This window comes from Leptonychotes weddellii, chromosome 6 (assembly GCF_054177405.1).
Source record: "Leptonychotes weddellii isolate Sample4059 chromosome 6, ASM5417740v2, whole genome shotgun sequence".
Classification (NCBI taxonomy): domain Eukaryota; kingdom Metazoa; phylum Chordata; class Mammalia; order Carnivora; family Phocidae; genus Leptonychotes; species Leptonychotes weddellii.
In genome coordinates this window covers 84277270-84303712 of record NC_138374.1, presented here as the reverse complement: position 1 = coordinate 84303712, position 26443 = coordinate 84277270, and the positions used below count along the sequence as shown (strand labels likewise).

General features: G+C 40.1%; 2 pseudogenes across 1 annotated transcript; one reads left to right on the top strand and one right to left on the bottom strand.

Moving 5' to 3' along the window:
• The first annotated feature begins 5175 nt into the window (after positions 1 to 5175).
• Positions 5176 to 6441, top strand: LOC115936735 (ubiquitin-conjugating enzyme E2 D3 pseudogene; annotated as a pseudogene).
• Positions 6442 to 22785: 16344 nt separating this feature from the next.
• On the bottom strand, positions 22786 to 25560 carry LOC102747424 (SWI/SNF-related matrix-associated actin-dependent regulator of chromatin subfamily D member 1 pseudogene; annotated as a pseudogene). Its single transcript, XR_014146404.1, has 2 exons — positions 23538 to 25560; positions 22786 to 23041 (listed from the first exon to the last, which is right to left on the bottom strand). The product of XR_014146404.1 is annotated as an SWI/SNF-related matrix-associated actin-dependent regulator of chromatin subfamily D member 1 pseudogene (transcript).
• Positions 25561 to 26443: the final 883 nt, after the last annotated feature.

The following is a 26443-nucleotide window of genomic DNA, read 5'->3' as shown; positions in this document are numbered from 1 at the left end:
CAAAACAGGGTGATACCCTTGGCCCTGGGTGTATTTTGGACACTAAATCCCAAAATTGTAAAGAAAGAAAACTTACATACATATACAAAAATAAAATTGAATACAGTGAAAGGAAGCCAAAAATTAAGAATATATCTATAAAATGTAAATGTAAAAAAAATGAACACTTAAAAAGACTTAAAAAAAGTTGATAAAATAAGAAACTAGTTGAAAAGGAAAAAAGGAAAAAAGAAAAAGAAAATTTTAAACTGAAAGATTAAAGAATCATGAGAAAAAAAAAATTCTACATACTACTTTCCCCTGGCACAGGAGCTTTTCAGTTCTGTGTGATCTGTAAACTTGGTATTAGCCTGATGTTCTTGCTGGTCTCCTGGGGGAGGGGCCTGTTGCACTGATTCTCAGATGTCTTTGCCTGGGCAGAGTTGCACAGCCCCTTGCCAGGTTGCTCAGTGTAAGCTGCTTCTGGTTGCTCTATGTGGCTTTTGTTTCCTGAAGGATTTCCTAGCTGCTTTAGAGGATGAAGAAAACAATAAGAATGGCAGCACCCCAATCTCCAGTCCCAGAGCTGAACGATCGAGACCCCCCGACTCTTCAGTGCACCCTCAGGGAAAAGCAGTCAATCACTTTTGTGTGTGCAAAACTCTGCAGACTCCTGTGGTGCACACTCCCACTCCCAGGGGGAGGAAGAAGGTCCCTGCAGTTCTGCTGTTCTCTGGGCCCCTGCTTGGAGAGTGGTTGCCTGATTGTGACTCAGTTCATGGTTTATGGCAACACTGAGCTGAGAGCCCACTCCTGGGCTCGCTGATTGTAGCCTGCTTCCCTGCTCCAATGGTTGGGAACTCAGCCACACTCACACACCCCTGTTCTTTCTGTGACCCCAGAGATCCTGAGACCATGCTCTCCCACCTAATATTCTGTCCCACTTCACCACCTGAGCACTTTTCAGTCAGGGAGGTCCCTCACCAGAGCAGACTTCTAAAAGGTCTGATTTTGTGCTCTGCTGCTATATCAGCTTCCAGAGGCCCCCTCCCTCCATGGTTTTTCTTCCAATATATCCCCTCAGATTCACTTCTCTGCACCTCCTCCCTTGCAAAAAGTAGTTGATTTTCTATTTGTGGAATTGCAGCAATTCTTTTCTTAGATCTTAGGTTGAATTCACAGGTGTTCAGAATAATCTGATAGATATGTAGCTGAATTCAAGGGACCAGATGAAACGAGGGTCTCCTATTCTTCTGCCATCTTTCCAGAAACTGGGGACTTAGAAGATTTAATAATTGCAGCCTCTTATTAGCCTTTGGCAATATAGTTCCCTCAAAAATGTAGACTTCCAATGCTCTTGGTCAGTTAATTCCATGTGTGAATAACCACAGGCAAATATTTCATCTAGGCATGGTATTTAGCAAGATTCCTTTCCCTTACATAGAAATCTCTAGGCTTTTCCCAGTCCTCTATTCTATAGCTTAATGGCCAATACCTTGAAGTCATTTAAAATAATAGGCATTAGTAGGGGGATATCAAGTGTAATATGATCTCGGTTGATTGACCTTTTAGTCTAAAGATGTCTTTGTGAAGAAGAGATTGTGTATGCAAAAATTTTAAGATACTAAGTCTGTGCCTCACTGCCACTCTTTTTGCCTGTCTGTCTTTGGTAAAAATACATTTATTTTTAAAATTCTGAATGGATCCAAAAAATAGGACTCTCAGTCAATTTTGAATTGTAAAGAATACCACTCCTGTCTCTACTTACAGACTGGCTAACTCTAGTCTGAGTTCCAAAGGGGGAAAAAAAGTCTATAACCACATGACAAGGTTCTGAATTTTCCTACTACTTATTTTAACAGCAAAGCTGTCATAGTACATGATCTGTATCCCAAAGAACAGCAGGTGACAATCGACCAAATGTGTTGCCACCAACTAATAATGGTGACCAGATTTGTCGCCTGAACTGAGTTCCCACTGTTCAAAGCCCCACTCAGCCAAGTTCACATTTTAGAGACTTACTGGCAGCACCCCCTTCCAGGTAAAAAATTCTGTCAGGTAGAATGGATTCAGCTGCAGCTACTGAAAAAATAACTGTAGGAACACAGTCACCTACTACCCAGTTCACAGAAAGGAGCTTTGGAGACTGATTTGCCAATAGTAATGACTAGGATTTCTTACACTCTGGCCATGCCAATTTCCTTGAAGAGCAGCTGAGGTACATAATCTAACCTATTTCTCACAGTAATCCTCTGCAACAGTGGTATGTTAGTATCCTCCTTTTGCAGATGAGTAAATTGAGGCTCAGCATCTAGGCGACTTGCTCGGTTACACCCAATTGCTGTGTAGTGGAGAAGGTACTTGAATCCTGATCAGAGCGCTGTAAAAGCCAGTGCCTTTTATCACTGAATCATTTAAATCATTTAATCTGTGTTTAGGGTAAAACAGTGTCACTGAGGGCAAAAAGAACTACATTGCAAGTCAGCATGCCACATCACGGCATGAGAAATGGTTATATCATAGAGACCAGGCGAGTTGTTCATGTGCACAGAGCAGAGCCAGCACTCAAGCACTAAGCCACAGCCTCATGCAAACACCACCACCAAATGCACAGTATTTTCTATCTGAATAGACTGCTCAGGATGTAAACATCAGAAAATAATGAGTCAGGCTCTCCCAAGCATATGCTTCATTCCTAAGCCAAGCAAATTGCCGCAGTAAGAGCATGGCTTTGGGGCACAGTACCTGGGCACCTGAGTGAGATGCCCATCTGAGGCAGTCAACAGGAATAAGCCGAGGGTTTTTGCACTCTTCTCACCGTTGGGGCTGCCCCACTATGCCCCTGTGGGGCCTGGAAGTCTGGTTGCTCTCACACTGTGACACCAGCTCCCTTTGGAAATAGGCTGCACTCTCTTGGTTTGAATGGGCACAGCTTCTCCCCTACAACTCCTTTTGATCAAAAGGGATAAATCACATTAATGTACTGTGGACATTTCATAGCTTCCCACAACGTCGGCATCCTGGCAGTGGGATTAGTGTTACATGGGGAAGGACACTTGGCCATGAGCCATGCTGGTCACTGGTGGCCTAGAACCCAGTGTCCTGAGGAGCTAGACCCAAGGGGCAGCGGCCCCCAAATCCCTGGGCTCACCCACAGCTCTTTCAGAGCAGACCAAGGCAGGATTGTTTTGTTCCAAACAAAGTGCAAGCATGAAAAAAGGAGAGGAATATCCACATCTGGACACTGCTGATCAAATTAGTTTGGGATGTTCTGCTCAGCCTGCAGTGAAGGATGCAGGGTGGGGTGTCAGCAGGTACACACTGACTTGCCTGCTCTTGGTCCTCTCATACCTACAGCAGAAACTGATTTTCCCAAATCTAGCCCTGGTAAGTGATTGGATCACATCTTGTGTTTCTGTCTCTTCCGTAGACCATAAACCTAAGACAGGTCACGGTGCGTGAGTGCACGTGTGTGGCTTTTCCCCATGGCCTCTAAGGTAGCCATGGCTGCTTTGCTATTTGATTTACTAGATACCCTGAAATCTGATATATTGAAAAGAGGAAAAGACTCATAATAATCTTTCCCTTTGGAAGTAATTTTTAGGTATTACAACTCTAGATTCCAGAGTGGGCTAGAATTAGTAATGGAGAGATTTTCATGAAAAATGTCATTCTCTTAAACAGAGTTTTTATGGATAGATAGATGATAAGTGGCCATATAGATAGATGAATAGATAAATACAAGAAAAATGACAGATATGATAGAGAGATAGAATATAGATAGTATTATACATTAGACAGTAATATTTACCAAAGGTATGTTTTTTAGATGATAAGTGGCCATATAGATAGATGAATAGATACATACGAGAAAAATGACAGATATGATAGACAGAATATAGATAGTATTATACATTAGACAGTAATATTTACCAAAGGTATGTTTTTTATATACATACATACATGCACAACATGAACACAATCACAGGAAATAGAAAAGGTATTTAAAAAATATAATATCATCTAGAAGCTGTCCCTTTGGTAAGAGGGAAATGGAAAAGAACAGCTCTTTTTTTCTTCTCCTTGGTGTGCCCTTGAGGGAATGGCAATGAATTCCTACCCCCGCCGCCGCCCTGTGGTATAATGAACTGCCTTCAGTTTCTGTGACACAGATTTTTATCTTTGTGAAATCCTCCATTGCAATAATGTTATCTTTTCATTCACAGAGCTAATGGGAGTTATTACTGCAGCCCAATACAATATACCTCTTTCTATGTAATATTTGTATCCCTAAAGAGTAGCATGTCAATTGTGAATATTTAATGAATTGGATCATATTTTTAAATGTATAAGAGGACCTTGCCTCTTAAGGTAATCAATTGTGAATCTTCTGGTAAACGTATAATCAATAGTTGACTTACTATTGTTTAAATCTATATATGTATATACTGGCTTAATTTATAAATCTTTCCAATGTAAAAGGTATTCCAGCAAGTCTGAATCCCAGTAGTGATTTTTCAAGATCAGAATGAGCAGAGGAAGTCACAGAGAGTGTAAGGTGACTCTGGGCTATAATGTGGTTAGCAAGGATTTCTAACATCTTGTCTGACGTATTCCCTAATACCAGGGCAGGTAGGGGAGTTGTTCAATGCCCCAGTCAGAATCAATGGCCATGCAGAATTAAAGTTTTAGACCATTTAACAATGGTCCTATAATAAAATTCCCACTGGAATGACAGCTGCTAGCTTTTGAACTCCTTGAGCTCAGAGGGTATGCCTGCCCATGTTCATACTTCATTTCTCAGCCTGGTGCTTTGAATTTAAAGGGTGCTTGGTATATGTATTTTTAACTTATTTTAATACACATAAATATGATTCATGTTTTAGACAAGCGGGAAAGGTCTATCAGAGCAATGCACGTGGGTCTTTGAGAGTAGAAACATCTCTCATTCCACATCCTAAATTCAAACTTGGTGAGAAAGAACTGGTACAAACCAAAGAAGAGAAGATTTTTACTTTTACTTGAAATAGTCTGTATATTTGGAATTTGAATACCTTGTCTTGACTTCAAGTGAAGCTAGAAAGCCAAAAGGGAAGGGATACAGTACACAGAAGAGAATCAACCAAAAGGCAGCAAGAGAATTTCATGTAGCTGCTGGCATATGCTCAAAAAATATTTTTAAAAATCTGGAGAGCGGACATCTCGTGGCTGTGTCATTTGCGTGAGCTCCGTGGGGCCGGGGAGGCAGCAGCTGCCGCGCAGGGAGGAAGCCGAGGCCGCAGCTTGAGGGAGGCCCCGGCCCCTCTGCGCCTGTGTCTGGCAGAGCCGGTGGGAGACGAAGAGACAATCCTTCCCTGCCGCCCATCCGGCTAATGAAGAGTTTTGGCCGGACCTTTGAGCACACACCGAGAGAGTGAGGAGCCAGACGAAAAGCGCAGACTATGGAGCTGAAACGGATTAATAAGGAATTTAGTGATTTGGCCCGTGACCCTCCAGCACAATGTTCTGCAGATCCAGTTGGGGATGATATGTTTCATTGGCAAGCCACAATTATGGGACCTAATGACAGCCCATATCAAGGCGCTGTATTCTTTTTGACAATTCGTTTTCCTACAGACTACCCCTTCAAACCACGTAAGGTTGCATTTACAACAAGAATTCATCATCCAAATACTAACAGTAATGGCAGCATTTGTCTCGATATTCTAAGATCACAGTGGTCTCCTGCTTTAACTATTTCTAAAGTTCTTTTATCCATTTGTTCACTGCTCTGTGGTCCAAACCCAGATGACCCTCTAGTGCCAGAGATTGCACGGATCTATAAAACAGACAGAGATAAGTACAACAGAATATCTCCGGAATGGACTCAGAAGTATGCCATGTGATGCTACCTTACAGTCAGAATAACCTGCATTATAGCTGGAATAAACTTTAAATTACTGTTCCTTTTTTTGATTTTCTTATCCGGCTGCTCCCCTATCAGACCTCATCTTTTTTTATTTTATTTTTTGTTTACCTCCCTCCATTCATTCACATGCTCATCTGAGAAGACTTAAATTCTTCCAGCTTTGGACAATAACTGCTTTTAGAAACTGTAAAGTAGTTACAAGAGAAAAGTTGCCCAAGATTCAGAATTTTTTAAAAAATGGAGCATGTGTATTATGTGGCCAATGTCTTCACTCTAACTTGGTTATGAGACTAAAACTATTCCTCACTGCTCTAACATGCTGAAGAAATCATCTGAGGGGGAGGGAGATGGATGCTCAGTTGTCACATCAAAGGAAGCAGCATTATTCTAGCATCCAGTCTTTTTTTAAGCCTTCCACTGTTAGAGATTTGAGGTTACATGATATGCTTTATGCTCATAACTGATGTGCCTGGAGAATTGGTATTGAATTTATAGCATCAGCAGAACAGAAAATGTGATGTATTTTATGCATGTCAGTAAAGGAATGACATGTTCTTGTTCTACAGAGAATGGAAATTGGAACTCAAACACCCTTTGTATTCCAAAATAGGGTCTCAAACATTTTGTAATTCTCATTTAAATTGTTAGGAGGCTTGGAGCTATTAGTTAATCTATCTTCCAATACACTGTTTAATATAGCACTGAATAAATGATGCAAGTTGTCAATGGATGAGTGATCAACTAATAGCTCTGCTAGTAATTGATTTATTTTTCTTCAATAAAGTTGCATAGGGCGCCTGGGTGGCTCAGTTGGTTAAGCGACTGCCTTCGGCTCAGGTCATGATCCTGGAGTCCCTGGATCGAGTCCCGCATTGGGCTCCCTGCTCAGCAAGGAGCCTGCTTCTCCCTCTGACCCTCCCCCCTCTCATGTGCTCTCTCTCTCTCTCTCTCATTCTCTCTGTCTCAAATAAATAAATAAAATCTTTTTAAAAAAAATAAATAAATAAAGTTGCATAAACCAAATAAAAAAAATAAAAATCTGAATTAGGCCCAAAGTGGTTTCTCTTTTGTCATTCACACTAAAATTTAAACTTTTATGTGAAACTGAAGATGGAATCTTTCAGGGCGAATTCAATTTCTTAAACTGAACTCATTCTGCAAAATGGAGAAAAGTATGTTGCACATCAAAGGAGACAAACTTGGGAATAAGGCCGAGCTTACAGCCTCAGATGCCTAAGTCAGAGGCACACTCTCCTTCTTTAATTGCTACTCTGCCTTGCATCTCCTACATCCCATCCCTATACTGCCTCTCGACTTCGCACACAGCCAGTTCTTCTCAGTGGCCCATTCTGAGGATAATGAACTTTTGCCAAGATTTTGATCTTGTTAGGCCAGATGTGACCTTATCTGCATGGCATATTGTGAATGCACAATGAAAAAATTAGATATTAAACTATCTTAATCTATTCTCAACATGGCACTCTGTTAAACTTAGTGATTCTTTTGTTCAAACACCCTCGATGGCTCCCTACTGCAGAAAAGGAAATTGGAAAGCCTTTCTGGTGTCTCTCTATTCCCACCCCTTTCCTCCCTCTCCACACTGTTTGCTCTGCTCTAGTCCCACGAGAATCCTTAGACAGTCTTCCACCGGCCAGCTGCTCTCTTGGAATCTTTGTTCAAATATCATCTTCTCAATGACCACCCCATTTGATTTGTTTTTTTTAATTTTTTTAGACTTAACTACCAGTTTACATAAAATACAGAGCAGTAAGATAAAAGACAGAACAAAGTAATCAGCATAATGCAGAACATGGATTTTTTTTTTTAAGATTTTATTTATTTATTTGATAGAGACAGGGAGAGCACAAGCAGGGGGAGTGGCAGGCAAAGGGAGAGGGAGAAGCAGGCTCCCCTCCGAGCAGGGAGCCTGATGTGGGGCTCTCCCAGGACCCCGGATCATGACCTGAGCCGAAGGCAGCCTCCCAATGGACTGAGCCACCCAGGTGCCCTCAACATGGAATTTTTTTTTTTTAATTTTATTTATTTATTTGACAGAGGGAGACACAGCGAGAGAGGGAACACAAGCAGGGGGAGTGGCAGAAGGAGAAGCAGGCTTCCCACTGAGCAGGGAGCCCGATGCAGGGCTCGATCCCAGGACCCCAGGATCATGACCTGAGCCGAAGGCAGATGCATAACGACTGAGCCACCCAGGCGCCCCATGGAATTGTTTTAAAAGACAAAAGACCTATTTTCTCTCCCAAATATTCATGGGCATGATAAAAAGGGGACTGTAGTAAGGGATTCTTAAGAATAAAATAATTTTAAGACAAAATACCAAATGCAATGTGTCATCCTTATTAGAATTCTAATGTAACCACCTGAACCACACCCTGTGCGGATCCCCCTTATCTTGCTCTATTTCTTTTCCCCAGTTTATTTACACTTTTGAATATACTTTACAATTTATTTATTCGTTATTGTGTTTATTGCTTATTTTCTATTCTTTACCCATTAGAATGTGAGTGATACAAGAGCAGGGATTTTTGTCATTTTAAAAAATAATGTATCCCAAATGCTTAGGACAGCATCTGACTTATAGTTAGAAGTTATTCAATAAATATTTATTGATAAACAAAGGGAGGAATATGTTTAGCATTCATTAACATTTATTAAGTAGTGTCATAATAATATGAAACTCAAATTTAATTATATATGATTCTCTAGCCTTTGGGTCATATGTCCATAAATAGATGTTCCACTAAGATAGAGAGGAAAGAGGATTGGGAATCACCTAGAACTATGTTCAACTCACAGTTCTGCCCCTTTCTACTTTTTTCCATAAGGAAAAGTTTTTGTTTTTGTTTGTTTGTTTTGCTGGGCATGGACCCGAACATGGGGCTCAAACTCATGACCCCTGAGATCAAGACCTGAGCTGAGATCAAGAAATGGACCTTTACCTGACTGAGCCACCCTGGTGCTCCTCCATAGGGAAAAGTTAAGTAAATGCTTCAGTCATCCCTTTTGTGAAATGGCAGTGATGTAGATATTCAATGAACAAGGAGCACAGTTCCTGGTGCAATCGGCACATGATAAATATGAGTCTTTTTATTTTCTCTTCCTCTAATCCCTCAGCAGTTCCTACATAGTAGGAGGCAAAAAGGAAAGTCAAAGGCACTTGCAGAGATCCATAGTGGGTCCCCAAACTTCTCTACACAGGAAGTTGTGCAGAAGATTGGGAATAAGGTGAAGAGGCAGGTATCAAACCTCTCCTAGCCCTTCTTCACTGGCCAGTGGGGATGGAGAATGAGGACAGAAAAGAGGAGCACACTTTACCCATGACTGTGGTGGAAGAAGTTCCAGACCAAGCATGAGCAAGATGGTGGTGGAAAATGCTGGCCACTCAGAGCCATAAAAACCTGACCAAACATCATCGAAGCAAAAACAGCCTGAACCCAGAGTCAGAGACCAAAGGCTAGGTCAAAGGATTAAAGAGGAAAAGGGGTCAAGAATAAGAAGGTTGAAAGTGGCTGGAAGGAAATGGACTCAGTGAAAGTCATTGAAAGTGGTCATATCCTGCAGCTGCATTGAGAGGGACAAATGGATAAGGTGCTTCTGGAAGGGGAGTGGCCCAAGTCTGTTAGGAAGTCCTGTACATAAAGCACAGCATCTCCCATGGCCATGACAAGCCCTTCCCTGACAGTCTGGGATTTTTTTTCTTTACTGAGACTCTTCTGACATTTCTAAAGAAGGCTTTCAGCCTGGAGAAATTAGAAAAATGGCGGGATAGAGGAATAGTAATTTTCTTCCTCAAATCAGAGAGAATATTACTTAATACTCTGAAGTCAGAAAGAAAATTAAAGTGAAAATATATTTTATTTTTTATTTTTTTAAAAGATTTTACTTATTTGACAGAGAGAGAGACAGTGAGAGAGGGAACACAAGCAGGGGGAGTGGGAGAGGGAGAAGCAGGCTCCCGGACGAGCAGGGAGCCCAATGCGGGGCTCGATCCCAGGACCCTGGGATCAGGACCTGAGCTGAAGGCAGACGCTTAACGACTGAGCCCACCCAGGTGCCCCTGAAGATATGTTTTAAAAAATACAATAAATTATAATCATCCTCATGGACATAATGAACACTCAACAGCACATCAGTGAATGAGTATTTATTGAGTAAATGTCCCCAAGATGTATAGTCATGCTCCACACCTCTCATGCAAACACCACTTCCAGCTTTGACCTCTCATGTTAACTCTCACATTAGGAGTGATTTTGATTGAGAAATCCTCTCAATAGAATCAGTGCAACGTGTGGATTGTTACTAGGTTTTGTAACCTTAGATATGAATATGATATCTTTTGTACTTAATAAGTAGCTAACCTGTTAAATTCTATAGACTTCATTAACAAAGCACCAACATCCTCTCCTGAGGCTACTGGGTCTAGAGTCTGGCTATGACTCAGCAGGGTCAGAAACTTGACTTTACAGAGTCATCTGGTGATGATTGATTTCTACTAAAGAAATTCACCAAACAGGCAAATTAAGATTTTCAGATTTATGAAGAATCTTTTTTTTTACATTAACCATATAAATTTAATAGCAAGCAATTTATAATACCTTTACATATTCCTTTTGGATTTAGGAAGAATCTTAATGATCATTGCAGTAAACAATCCCCAAAGAATGTTCTGTGAAACTTTAGTTCCTCAGGGTGTTAATAATTTCCTTGGGGGAAAAATTCAGGGTCAAATAAGTTTAGGAAATTCTAGGATAAATAATGTTAAACATGTTTCTTTATCATAGGACTTCCCAGTCTTTCATATCTAAAATTCTGTATGAATCACAAAGAGAATCTCAAATAGTATGAAGTTCCCATATACCCTCTTAACCTTCCCCCTGCCTTGGTTTCTCCTATTATTAACACCATGCATTGGTGTTGTACATTTGTTAAAATTGATGAACCCATATTGACACATTATTTTTAGCTGAAGTCTATAGTTTGCCTTAGGTTTCAGTCTTTGAGTTTTACATACTGAGTTTTGACAAATGTACGATGACCTGTATCCACCATTGCAGTATCATATAGAAGAGTTTCATTGCCTTAGAAATCTCCTGTGCTCTACCGATTCATCCCTCCCTCCCTCTCCCCAAGCCCCTAACAACTACTGATCTTTTTACTGCATAGCTTTACCTCCATAGTTTTGTCTTTTCCAGAATATCACACAGTTGGAATCATGCAGGATGTTCTTTTCCAGATTGGCTTCTTTTACTTAGTAATATGTGTTTAAGGTTCATTTAGGTCTCTCATGGTTTCACAGCTCATTCCCTTTTATCACTGAATAATAGTCCATTGTAGGGATGCACCACGGTTTGTTTATCCATCCTCTACTGAAGGACATCTTGGTTGCTTCCAAGTTTTGGCGACTTTGAATAAGGCTGCTATAAACATTATATGCAGGTTTTTATGTGGACATAAGTTTTTAATCCATTTGCATAAATACCTAGGGGAGAAATTGTTGGATCATATTTTTGTAAGAAGCTGTCAGACTGTTTTCCGAAGTGGCTGTTCCATTTTGCATTCCCACCAGCAGTGAATGGGCTATTGCTCAGCATTCTCATCAGTATCTGGTATTGACAGTGTTTTGGATTTTAGCCATTCTAATAGGCATGCAGTGGTACATTTTTGTTGTTTGAATTTGCAAGTTCCTAATGACATATGATGTGGAATAAGCATAAAGATAAAATAAGCATCATTTCATATGCTCACTTGCCATCTCTATATCTTATTTGGTGAGATGTCCAGATAGTTTGCTTATTTTTTAATTGGTTTGCTTTTTTTCTTATTGTTGAGTTTTAAGAGTTATTTGTATATTTTGGATACTCATCCTTTATCACATGTGTTCTGCAAATATTTTCTCCCAGTCTGTGGCTTGTTTCATTCTCTGAACAGAGTAGTGTTTTGCAGGACAGAAGTTTTTAATTTCAATCAAATCCAACTTACAATGTTTTTTTTAGTGGACTGTGCTTTCAGTGTTTTATCTAAAAAGTCATTGCCAAACCCAAGTTCACTTTGTTTTTCTCCTATGTCATCTTTTGGAGTTTTTATCATTTTATGTTTTAAATTGCAGTCTATGATCCATTTTGAGTTAATTTTTGTGAAAAGTGTAAGGTCTCTGTCTAGATTCTTCTTCTTTTCCTTTTTTCTTTTTTTTTTTGCATGCGAATGTCTAGCTGTTCTAACAGACTGAGCACTGTTCTGTTCTAGGACTTTCATTTTGAAGGAGACAATTGGGAAAATGCTGACCAAATCTCTGCTTCAATTGCACAAGTAAAGAAATTGAAACCCAGAGAAGTGAATTATTTTTTTCAAGGTCACACAACTCACACTAGCTAAATTAAGACCAAACACTGGGGTATCTGGGCTCAGTCGGTTGGGCGCCTGACTCTTGATTTCAGCTCAGGTCATGATCTCAGGGTCGTGAGATGGAGCTTTGCATTGGGCTCTGTGCTCAGTGGGGAGCCTGCTTGTCCCTCTCCCTCTGCTCCTCCCCCTGGTCATGCATGCTCTCTCTCTTTTACTCTCTTTCTCTCTCAAATAAATAAATCTTAAAGAAAAAGAAGATGAAAAGAAGACTTACAGAATAGAATTTCAATTTTAATTTCCAATGGCATATATCTTTTCACTGACCAATGTACTTGTATCTCTTGCCTTATTCCTTTCAAGTTGAAAGGTCTTTCCATGGTTGTTTGGTGAAACAGATCAAACATTTCATCTAGGTGGTGGTGTAATCTGGATATTTTTTTCTTATTTTACTTTGCATATCTCTCAGAGATGGTATCTTCTTCCTTAGTCACTATATATATTAATCTATAATTAATTAATTTGTCACTATATTCACATAATTAATATAATATATAGAGAAAATATATATAGAAAATTAAACATATAAGAATTGTATACATAGGGGTGCCTGGGTGGCTCAGTTGGTTAAGCAACTGCCTTCGGCTCAGGTCATGATTCTGGAGTCCCGGGATGGAGTCCCACATCGGGCTCCCTGGCTCAGCGGGGGGTCTGCTTCTCCCTCTGACCCTTCCCCTCTCATGCTCTCTGTCTCCCATTCTCTCTCTCAGATAAATAAATAAATAAATAAATAAATCTTAAAAAAAATTGTATACATATATAATATATATATTCTTTAATTTTCTTTTTTCTTGATTATACACCATAATACTTAGGTATTATTACTTGAGGTGTAACATTAATAGGTATGCAATTTATCTTACATTAGTCACTGTTAATGCTGGTAAATTCAACATTCATTTCAATGCATTTTTACTGATCTCTTTGAGTCTTGGAGCTCTTTTATGAGTCCTAAGAAGGGTGGAGATTTCAGAAACACCCAAGTGTTTTTTTATTTGTTTTGTTTTGTTGATAAAAGTTTCAGAGATTTTCCTATATCTCTGCTAAGCTTTTGAAAGGTTTTAAAATCTTATCTCTTATGTTTAGTTACTACTACAGAGATTTAATTTGTTTCATTTATGTTGACTTTTCTGACATTGTACCTAAATTCTAGAAGTTAAGACTACTGTGGCCTGGGGCACCTGGGTGGTTCAGTCATTATGCGTCTGCCTTTGGCTCAGGTCATGATCCCGGGATCCTGGGATCCAGCCCCACATTGGGCTCCTTGCTCAATCAAGAACTGGAGGAGTAAAAAAGAATGTTTTTTTTTTTTTAAAGATTTTATTTATTTATTTGAGAGAGAGAATGAGATAGAGAGAGCATGAGGGGGGGAGGGTCAGAGGGAGAAGCAGACTCCCCGCTGAGCAGGGAGCCTGATGCGGGACTCGATCCCAGGACCCCAGGATCATGACCTGAGCCGAAGGCAGTCGTTTAACCAACTGAGCCACCCAGGCGCCCAAAAAAGAATGTTTTAAGCATCAAGACAAAACCCTGCATATAGTTGATGTTGAATCAAAATTTGTCAAATTGAATTGACTTAATTCGTGGTTGAATTATCTGATGAGACACTTGAGGACTATGCCCTATCTTTTTAAAGAGGTAGATGTACTTTAGACATCAGCCTGCTTCTCCCTCTCCTACTCCCCCTGCTTGTGTTCCCTCTCTAGCTGCCTCTCTCTGTCAAATAAATAAATAAAATCTTTATAAAAAAATATTAAAAAAAAATACTACTCTGGCCTGATGATACCTAGGGACAGTCAAGAGAAAGAAATCAGCCTTCATTTGGCTCTAACCATTGCCCCCGAATATATGTTTTAATAAGGTCTGTGAATGCAGTATTTCCAATATCCAATTAAGGGTGAGTCTATTTTTATGGGCAGCAGGTAATGCAAAACATTCTGAAACTATTCTTCCTTTTCTCTATTCCTTTTTAGATGTTCAAATAAGTCACTCGAGAATTATGACTGGCTACTTCACTTGAGTACATTACCCTTGGATGGAAGGAATTCACCCATGTCATCTCTAGATAAAGTAAATCAGTTTTAGAGAGTAAGACCTTGTTGCCACTCAGAGCATAGCATTGAATTACTGCCTCTGCTGGACATCACCAGAGGGGGCTAATTACTTTTTCCAAAACCCAATTCTCTTACCAGATTGCAAAGTATTTTACTTTCGCAATTGGATATTTTGAATTGTGGGTGTAAAAATTCCCATTATCTATAAGAAACCTCTACTATATAGAGATAAAACATGGGAAAGGAAGATGATCTAGAGAGAGATATAGAATAGAATGTGACTTTTATATGATTGACAATAATAGAAGTTCAGTGAAAAATAATAAACACCCAATTTTAAGACAAAGACATGACTATCTGCTTAAACCAATCAAGAACTGGAGGAGTAAAAAAAGAATGTTTTAAGCATCAAGACAAAACCCTGCATATAGTTGATGTTGATTCAAAATTTGTTAAATTGAATTGACTTAATTCGTGGTTGAATTTTCTGATGAGACACTTGAGGACTATGCCCTGTCTTTTTAAAGAGGTAGATGTACTTTAGACATCAGAAGTGTAGAAAACCAAGCTTATATTTTATTAATTTTGTTTTAACATTGACTTTTAAAATATTTTTATTATAAAAATACTAAAACATACATAAAAGCAGAAGAGTTTGTATAATAAATTCTCATGTGAATCAACCAGCTTCAACAATTGTAAATACATTGTTCATCTAACTCCCCACCCACTACCCCTTGCTGCTTATTATTTTTTACAGCCTTATTGGGGTATAATTTATAAAACATAAAATGTAGCCATCTATTGCAGAATATAATTATTTTTACTAAATTTATAAGGTTGCACACCATTACACAAATCTAGCTTTTGAATATTTCTATCACCTCCCAAAAGTTCCTATGTGTTCATTTGGAGTCAATCCCATTTCCATCCTCATACCTAGGTAACCACTGATCGGCTTTCTGTCTGTATAGATTTACCTTTTCTGGACATTTTATATAAATGGAATCATATAATATGTAGAATAATGTTTTAGAGGTTCATCTATTTTATAACATGTATCACAGGTTTATTCTTTTCGTTATCACATGGCCTTCCATTGAAGGGATGTATTACATTTTGTTCATCCATTCACACTATAACGTACATTTGATTTTTTTTTCCTGATTTGAGGGCTATAATGAGTAGTGGCTGCTATAAAAATTCATATGCAAGCCTTTTTGTGGGCATATGTCATTATTTCTCTTCTAGATTACTGGGTCAGATGGTGAGATTACATTTACCTTTTTAAGAAATGGCCATTTTGCAAAGTAGCTGTACCATTTTAAAGCCACTCAAATTTCATATACAGTGTTTTTGTTTACATTCAGTTTAAGTATTTTCTAATTTGTCTTCTGAATTTTCCTTTGAGCAATGGATTATTTAAAAGTGTGTTTTTTAAAATAACCAAATATTTGAGGATTTCCCAAATTGCATTCTATTGTTAATTTCTAATTTACTCATACTTTATATCATTCCAATCCTTTTAAGTCTATGGAAACTTGTTTTAAGATCTGGCATATTATCTATTCTGAAAAATGTTCCATGTGCTCCTGAAAAGATTATGTTTTCTGCTATTGTTGGGTGGAACATTCTATAAATATTGACTAGTACAAGTTGGCCGACAGTTTTGTTGAACTCTTGTAAATCTTTGCTATTTTTCTGTATTGTTCTATCAATTACCAAGAGTGGATTATTGAAGTCTTCAATTATTATAATTGAATGGTATACTTCCCTTTTTAATCCTGTAAATTTTTGCTTCATGGATTTTGGAACTCCATTGTTAGTTGCATATATATTTTTAGTTATTATGTATTCTTGATGAATTGGCCCTTTTTATCATTATCATTTATCATTATGAAATGTCCCTCTTTGTCTCTTTTTTTGGTAAGAGAGGGAGAATGAGGGTGGGAGTGGCAGAGGAGAAGGAGAGAGTCTTAAGCGGGCTCCACACCTAGTGTGGAACCCAACATGAGACTCAATCTCACAACTCTGAGGTCATGACCTGAGCTGAAATCATGAGTTGGATGCTTAATCCAAATGAGCTTCCCAGGAGCCCGTCTCTAGTAATATTTCTTCTCTTGAAGTCAATGATGCGTCTGTTATTCTAGAGTATATTAATATAGACACTTCACCTTTGCTATGATTACTATTTCCATATTATATTTTTTCCTTTCAACTTGTTTATGTCTTTGAATTTATGTAGACAACATACAGTTGGATCTTGTTTTTATTTTTTATATGCAGTCTCTTAGTGATGTGTTTAGTTCATTCACATTTAGTGCATTTTAATGTAAGGCATTTAATACCTTTTATCTGGAGTGTTTAGTCAATTCACATTTCATGTAATCATACATTGAATATAATAACATTTAATGTAATATAATAAAGCAGGATTTGTATCTGCCATTTTACTACTTGCTTTCTGTATGGCTCATGTTTTTGCTGTTGTTCCTCTGTTCCTTTTTTACTGCCTTCTTTTTTGGTTAAACAAATATTTTTATTTTTATTTATTTATTTATTTATTTATTTTTTTAAGATTTTATTTATTTATATATTTGACAGAGAGACACAGCGAGAGAGGGAACACAAGCAGGGGGAGGAGGAGAGGGAGAAGCAGGCCCACCGCGGAGCAGGGAGCCCGATGCGGGGCTCGATCCCAGGACCCTAAGATCATGACCTGAGCCGAAGGCAGATGCTTAACGACTGAGCCACCCAGGCGCCCCTAAACAAATATTTTTATTATATCATTTAAATCCTCTTTTAGTTATTTCACTATTACAATATGCATCTTAAATTAGTAGGCTATTTCAGATTAATACTAACAATTCTGATAAAATATAAGAAATTTTCTCCAATATAGCTCTATTCCTTCTCTCCTTTGTACTATTATTGTCATACATATTATATCTATGTATATTACAAGTCCAACAATACAATTATAATTAGTGCTTTATGCAATCCTGTGTCTTTTAAAGAAATGAAGAGAAAAAAAGAAAACATATTCACACAGTGTTTTATATTTACCCACATTTTTACTTTTTCCAAGATGATTTCCTTTAGTATTGTTTGTAAGTATTGTCTACAAGCAACAAATTTTCTCGGTCTTTACCTTCAGATCTCTCTCTTTTTTTTTAAGATTTTATTTATTTATTTGACAGAGAGAGAGACAGCAAGAGAGAAAACACAAGCAGGGGGAGTGGGAGAGGGAGTAGCAGGCTTCCCGCCAAACAGGGAGCCCAATGCGGTGCTCCATCCCAGGACCCTGGGATCATGACCTGAGCCGGAGGCAGACGCTTAACCTACTGAGCCACCGAAGCGCCCCTACCTTCAGATCTCTTTATTCCACCTTTCTTTCTGATGGATAGTTTTGTTGGTTAGAAAATTCTTGACTGACATTTTTTTTTCTCTTTCAGCACATTGAATATTTTATTGTATTGCCTTCAGGCCTTCTCTTTTCAAATGACAAGGCAAGTAGCTGCTAGTCACATTGTTACTCCCCTGTGTATGATGAATCAATTTTGTCTTGCTGTATTCAAGATTTTCTCCTTGTCTTTGGTTTTCAACAGTTTGATTATGATTTTCTAGATGTGGCTCTCTTTGTGTTTATTTTACTTGGAGTCTGTCAAACTTCTTGTATCTGTACATTTTTTTTTTCATCAAATTCAGGAATTTTTTTAGCTGTTATTCCTTCAAATGTTTTTTTATCTGCCCCTTAGTCTCTCTCACTGTTTCCTGAAACTCCCATAAGCCTCTGAAGATCTATTCAGGTATTTCATTCTTTTTTTCCTGTGATTTTTCAGATTGGCAATTTCTATTCACTCATCTTCAATTTCATTGATTCTTTCTTCTAATACCTCAAATTGACTGTTAAGCCCAAGTTGGAGAGAGGCATGTCTCAGATTATTCTTACCTAAAGTTTGCTCATTTTTCATGAGTAACTGCTTCTCAAAGTTTATGACTCTATCAATTTTTAGAGCTATAAAATGAGTTTTTTTTTCTGTTATTGCTTTTTGGAAAAAGATTTGCCTAATTCCTCATTCTACTATACTATAAGTCCCACCTTTATGTTCCTGGATTAGTCTCCTAGGTATGCCATAACAAATTAACATAAACTTTGTGGCTTAAAATCACAGAAATTTATTCTTGCATACTTCTGGAGGCTAGAAATTTTAAATCAAGGTGGCAGCAGGGTTTACTCTCTCTAAAAGCTTGAGAAAAATTGTTACTGGCCTCCTCCAGCTTCTGGTGGCTGCAAGTGCTCCTTAGCTCTGGCATCATGACTCTAATCTCTGCCTCTGTCTTCACATGGACTTCTTATCTATATGTTCTCACTCTGTGCCTTTTCCTCTCCTTTTAAGGACAGCAGTCATTAGATTAGGGAACAACCTAAATCCAGGATGATTTCATCTCAAGCTCCTTAACTAATTATATCTCAAAGACTTTATTTCTATGTAAGGTCATATTTTGAGGCTCTGGGTAGTCATAAATTTTGAAGATACATCATTCAACCCACTACAGTTCCCAAGCTGACTTTTGAAGTCAGCATCCAGACAGGGCTAGCTCACTGCATGTATTTGGGTATCTGTGTTAACTTCCTGTCACAAACATACAATAAATGCTTTGACTGTTCTCTTGTAATTTCTGTGCCTCGATTTTCTCATATTTTAATGAATTGAGAGCTAATAAAAGTACCAATCTGAGAGAATTTTTGCAAGGATTAAATGAAATATTTCAATGTTCTAATAGAAGTTTTTGTTACTTAAAAAAAAAAGCTGTCATGTAAATGTCTGTTCCATGGCATTACACTATTGCTTATTGATGATTTCACATAGGTTAAAACCAAATACAATGTATCAACTAGTTCCCAAAATGTTTAGAGAATATTTTCTTCCAGTATCAATCAAGATCTTTCTACTATATAGAAAATGAATCATCAACTGTCATGTATACATTAATGGTTACTGATGAGATGCTTGGTTCCAGAATGAGAAAAGCCACTGGAGATGCTCACTTCCTCCCCAAAGTGTCAAAATATAACTCAATACTAACCCAAACTTAAAATATACCAAAGATTCTTCCCATTTTAGCATTTGTTTCTATAGTTTCTCACCTCTTACTTTCAGAGCAGAGGAAATGTGCAATTGTAGAATTGCATTGGGATCAAACATTTTCTTTTAAATGACTTCTATCTTTTCTCCTATTTTATCAAGAACTTGATCTTTGATCAACAAAATTCATATCCTGATTGAAGCCAGATATCTGATACCCCAAAACCACTCACCTCAGTGACTAAAAGTTAGTGAAATCCATCATTTAGAATACTGTACACCAAAGTCTACTCTCCTCGCTTTTTAAAAAGTCAGTTGTGTTGGTCTCATGTAGGGAATCTAGAAATTAAGATACTCTCTTAATTTACTGAGGACACTAAGGACCTTTTTTAGTGAAAGACACTCATTTGCTCTCCTTTACCTTGAGAGATATGTAGAGCCAATGATCTGTATTCCCTGACCCTATAAGTCTATGAAAATTTTGTCAAGTTCTTAATGAAGAGGCAGGACATGTTCTCTAAATCTCTAGTCTCTGAGGATTTCCACTCCATGTGTCTAGTAGCATTTTAAATAGCTTTACTGAGGAATAATTGACAAATATAATTGTATATATTTAAAGTGTACAATGTGATGATTTGATATACACACACATTGTAGAATGTTTAGCAAGGTCGAGATAATTAGCACATCCACTACCTCACATAGTTAACTCTTTTTTCTTGTGGTAAGAATGCTTAAGATCTACTCTCAACACCTCTTAAGTATGCAATACCACATTATTAACTATAGTCACCATGCTGTACATTAGATCCTCAGCACTTATCCTTCTTATAACTGAGAATTTGAAATAATTCGAATTTATAATTTGTACCATTATGAAAAACAGTATAGAGATTCCTCAAAAAATTAAAAATTGAACTACCATGTAACCTGGCAATCCCACTTCTGGGTATATATCCAAAGGAACTGAAATCAATATCTCAAAGAGGTATCTGCACATCCATGTTCATTGGAGCATCATTCATAATAGCCAAGATATGGAAAGAACCTAAATGTCCTTCCATGGATGAGTGGGTAAAGATGATGGGATATATATAATGGAATATTATTCAGCCACAAAAAAGAAAATCTTGCCATTTGCATCAACATGTATGAATCTGGAAATCATTATGCCAAGTAAAATAAACCAGACAAAGAAACACAAATACTTGTGTGTGGAATCTAAAAAAAAATCCAGTGTCTAGTAGTATCATTAACTCAAGTTTTATCCCAAGCCTGTTTAACACAGCAAGCGTTGAAACCTAATTAGCTTTCGGGTGGCTTTCTTCCATCCTGACACACCTCTGGAGCTAAAAATAATAGGAACAAGAGGATATTTTGGTTCATTTTATCTGATCATAAGTATTTTTTTTTAATTTGGAGCACATAGGACTTATCACCGCACAGATACAAACGTAAACAATAATACACAAGGCCTGTTTGTTGGATTATACTTTTTATAGCTTAAGTGGCGTTCTTACATTCTTATTTCCTGTTAAGAAAATCTTTGGGGGTGCCTGGGTGGCTCAGTTGGTTTAACATTTGACTCTTGATCTCAGCTCAGGTCTTGATCTCAGGGTAGTGAGATCAAGCCCTGTGTTGGGCTCCACACTGGGCATGGAGCCTACTTTAAAAAAAAGAAAAGAAAATCTTTTAAGTCAGAAGAGAAAGCATTAATTTCTTCATTTTAAAGAATGACAACTGAATGAAACGCAGTACAGCTAAGCAAAATACTCAAGGTCAAACAGCTAGAAAGTGACAGGATGGAAGTCCAGATTCAGGTCTCTGAATCATCACATAACTTTGAAGTTGTTATTCTAATAAATGCACAGTATGATTCAAATGTTTGTCATTATTCACACTGGTTCCTAAAACATAGTTTTACTTTCTAATCCTAAAGAAATATATACATTTTTTAAAAGATTTTATTTACTTATTTGAGAGAAAGAGAGAGTGTGCATGCATGTGCAAGCAAGAGGAAGGGGCAGAGGGAGAAGCAGACTCCCCAGTGAGTGGGGACCCTGGGATTACGACCTGAGCTTAAGGCAAATGCTTAACTGATTGAGTCACCCAGGCACCCCTGAAATATATACTTTTTACACTGTTCATGAAGGACCTTTCAGTACCCCTCAACTGAATTTTGGATTTGATTAGGACTGAAAAACAAATTCAAAGAAGAATAAGAGTAACTGGCAGTCAGATTCAAGGAATGAATAGATCTTACTGCTTTTGCCCTAATGGTCTGTAGAAGGCAGGTTGGCTTTCTCGACAGAATGATTGCAGTTTACCCATTATCTCCAAACCGACCGTTTTTGGCTATTAGGCATCAGTTTTCAGGGAACTAGATACATTTCTTTCCATCTAGAGTACTATTTTGTTTCCTTGTAAACATCAAAGAAAATAAATTCCATTTAGATGATTTCTCATGATTGACACCAATAATTGGGCTCACATGGTTAATAAGACAAAATCATAAAAAGTAGAACTCATTTGGAAAAATAGAGTGTAGAGATGGTGGGGTCATTAGTTGGAAAATAGAAAATCTCTGTTGAAGTGCTCACAGTGTAGGAGGGGAAACTACATTTTATTTCTACAAACACTTATCGAACGGTGCTGTGTGCTGGATCCTGTGCTAACAGCACAAAGATTCATTCCATCACAAATAAGTCCAAGTATTTCTTGTGCACTTAGTGTGTGTTAGAGACTGCTACTGGTGTGGGGAACACAGCAGTTAACAAAACAAAATCCTTGTCCCCATGGTCAGGCCATGGTATGACTAGTCTCACCATGGCAGCAACTGATAGAAGAGATGTATGTTGTCTTTAGCACAGGCCTAATTGGAAGCTAATGAGTATTAATCAGCTGTCATGCAAACTGCAAACACTGGTAGTCAGAGCTGGATTCAAATCCAAGTCCCAGCACTTCACGCAGTGTAGCCCTTGGGCAAATTACTCAGTCTTTTTTTTTTCCAGAAGATTCTTTTATTAAAACTGGGTGACATCAGTAAAGGGACAGTACAAAAAAAATTTTGGTCCATGAAAAAAACATAATAATTCAGTTAATAAAAAGTTATCTTCAACAGGGACACTGTGTAGGAATGCTGAACTTCCTTCTCATGGTTCCAGCCCCAAGGAGAGAGGCTGTCCAGTGTCTGTGGGGAGAACCTTTTAAGGGAGGGATGGGATAATAGGAAGAAGGGGAAGACAGGGAGAAAATTCTGTCCCCAGTGTGGAAGAGGCAGGGATATGGGGCTGGAGGATGTGCTCACAGGAGCCTGAGGAGGGGGTGGGGAAGCAGGGGCTTTGTCAGTTCTGTGGGTTTAGAGCCCAGACTGAAAGGAATTCCCCCTCTGTGCCCAGCTGTCTCCCACCCTGCTATGTTGAATCTGCGAGCCTGGGATATGCTAACTTGGGGTGATACAACTTGGAAGAAGAATCTGAGGCTCTCCTGGAAAGATGCAAAACCATCTCAGTTCCAAGGGGCCAAGATCACAAGGTCCTGCTGCTACCTGAGGGGTCTGAAGCTTTGAGGGCAGGGGCTGGGGAGTCACAATCCTGTGAGGCAGGGAGAGAGAAGAGTCACAGACCCAACTCAGAGCTATTCGCCAGTCCTAGGCGCTTTCACTCCTCAGTGCCCTAGAAGTCACCAGTGGGTGTCAACTGGGCAGACAAGGGACAGGAAGACAGGGATGGCCCAGGGCTTTTACCCATTTGATTTTAGGCCTGTTTCTCCACGAAGGGATAGGGGAGGCAGGGTGGAGTGAATAAATGAGTCACACCTCCAAGCAACCGCAGGAAGGAACCGCCTCTGCTGGCAATGACAAAACCCCAGGTTAGATCCCTGGGGCTCTGACAGAGAAAGGCAAGATTCCCCCACCCAAATGCCCTGTGTTAGGACAACTCGAGAGCAGGGGATCCTAAAGACAGCAGCTACAGGGAGTGTGCTGGGAGGGAGCACTAGCTGACAAACTCCAATACTGATGTGGACCCCCTACGAGGGAGTAAGAGAAGCCCTGAGACAGCAGGCCAATCTAGAGGGCTGCGGACTGACCTGGGGCTCAGTGGGGCCCAGCAACCAGGGTTCCTTTAGTGCTAGAGGGCAACAAGTAAAGGGAGAGTGTGCTCCAAACCTGTGGAGGGAAGGAAGGAAATTGGATTCTGTTATCTGGAGAGCCAAGATCAACTAGCTTATGGAGTGCCCCCAGGCCTGAGTCTCAGAGAAGGGGCTAAAGCTCCCAACTCCTGGGTCTCTGAAGGGCAGGATCAGTGTAGCCGGTCCCCTTGAAGACCACCTGGCCTTAGGCCCAAACCATTCAATGCACTGATTACCACTACAGGTTCTCTCTCTAATACTATCTAGAGGTCCTATGTAGACCAGGGGAGGGTAGAGGCACATGGGAACTTTGTGGGGCAAAACTGGGGGACAGGAAGGGATGGGGTGGGAGAAGAGGGTGACAGGTGTCTTGTGAGACAGAAATGAGAGACCCTCTTCATTCTGGTGTTGTCCTTGAACCAACAGCATCCCCTGGAAGGCCCCAGGCAAGACCAAGGCAGGTGCTATGAGGCAGGCAGCACAGGGCCCAAATATGAATTGGTGCAGCCATATCAGGGCCGTGGGAGAGGCCCTATGTATTTCGGATTCCCAAAGCTTGCCCTAATTCTTGTCATCTCTGTTGCACCTTGGAGTAGAAGTACCGGCACTCAGCCTCCTGAGCCCGAGGCTGGAAGTAAAACTCGGCTCGGCGCGCTTCCTCTGGGTTACCCACCGCATCGGTCATGGTCTTGAGGTCCCGGCACTGGGACTGTAGTCAATCACTGATGAAACCCTGAGGGTCTCTGGCGAAGCTCAGCATGAACTCCCGCTGGGTCTTCAGCTAACTGATAGTTTCTATTGTCTCATGGATCTTGTTGTCTAGAGTAGCATCTCCTGCTGGCTGGTAGTAGACAGCAGGAAAGAATTCATCTGGGTCTTCAAAGTATCATCCACTTCCACATCGATGTCATAACCAGCGGACTTTTTCTGATCATTTGGGTCAACACTGATGACAGGATTAATGATGATGGGCTCTGGTAGCATAAGCAAGGCATGGAGCCGTTGAGGGATCTCTGTAAACTTCGTATGTTGAGAGTCAAAAATCTGCTGGAGATACTTGTCACAGATGACAAACTCCCGCTCGTGAGGGTCCTGGAGCTTATGTGTCTTAATATATTGCCGCAGTGCTTGGATGATCACTGGACAGGTCCGGGTGTGGATGCCCAGGAGCCGAGCCAGGCGAAGGTCTAGTTTAAACTGGGGAGGCTGGAGGTCCAGCAGCAGGAGGACAGTACACCGTACATGCCCATCTCCTGGCCGCTTCACCTGGAAGCCGTCCATTTCCTGGGCAGGGGCGGGCCTGTGCCAATCCTCCAGGCTCCGTCCTTCTACCCGAACCTCCTGGAAGCCACGGTCCCCTCCCCATCCTCGGCATCTGATTTAGCCTAATTGAAAGTGTTAGAAATGAAAATTCGCAGCTTCCGTTTTTGCTTGATGGGACGTTTCAAGGCCTCCTGGATATCTAGCCATTTCCTCACGAGAGTCTGTCTGGTCCAGCTTCCTTTCAAAAGCCAAGAGATCCGTATAGGCCTGGGCTTCTGGTACCAGGTCACGAATCCTTTGAGGGAAGAATTTGGTCAGCCATCTTCTTTTTCTTTGCATTGTGGTTTCGATTTTGGACCGCCTGCTGCTGGACCTGCTGGACCTGCTGAGGTGCAGGTCTCTTGTGGGACTGGTCCATCCCTGACTGGTCCATCCCTGACTGGGCCATCCCTGAATGGGCTAGGCCAGGTCAGACTGAAGGGCTCCCCCCATAGCCAGGGGGTCCCATGGAGGGTCCCGGAGGTGTCATTCGGCTGCCTGGCAGCATACCTGGTCTCGGATGGGCCGCTCCGGGCATCGGGAGCGGTACAGCCCTTGAACCGGCGCCGGGCCCGTTCACGTGGGAGGCCCCGGAGTCCCGCCCGGACCCAGGGCAGCCCCTCCCGAGGCTCCGGCGCCGCCGCTCAGCCGCAGACTGGAAGCCCGCCCGGGCCTCCATCTCGCATGGAGCCGCTGCCGCAGCTGCACAAAGAACCGGAACCGGAAATTACTGTCTTTTTGGGTGTCAGGTACCCTTTTAAAAATGGCACCTACAAATATTGTAACAAAGTTGTACAGTGGTAGATCGTGACTACACTTCTTACGGTGGTGAGCACTGAGTAATGCACAGAATTGGCAAATCACTATGGGGCATCTGGGTGGCTCATTCGGTTAAGCGTCCTGCCTTCAGCTCAGGTCCTGGGATCCAGCCCCATGTCATCTGGCTCCCTGCACACCGGGGAGCCTGCTTCTCACTCCGCCCTACCCATCCCCCCTTCCCTGCTCATGCTCTCTCTCTCTCTCACTCTCTCAAATAAACAGAAAAGAAAGAAAGGAAAGAAAGAAAGAAATGAAGGAAAGAAAGAAGAAAGAAAGAAAGAAAGAAAGAAAGAAAGAAAGAAAGAAAGAAAGAAAGAAAGAAAGAAGAAAGAAAGGAAAGAAAGAAGAAAGAAAGAAAGAAAGAAAGAGAAAGAAAGAAAGAAAGAAAGAATTGGCAAATCACTATGTTGTAGACCAGAAACTAATATAACATTGCATGGCAACTATACTTCAATAAAAAAATAGACAATAAATAAATAAAATGGTATCTACATCATATACAATGAAACATTTCACACAAAGCACATCACATAAGGGCCTGAACATAGTAAGTCTCAATATGTGTTTGTTTCCTTTCTCTGCCATTTCCTTTGTGAGGACTGAGTAAGGATGATATGCCCTTTGGGAGATGGCTGTCTGCAGAGCCTGGAGGCGTTCCACTTTCTGGATAAACAGACTTACGCCTGGCGAACTGTACTGATTAAAAGTTCCAATAGAGGAAGAACAAACTAATTTGGAAGGGG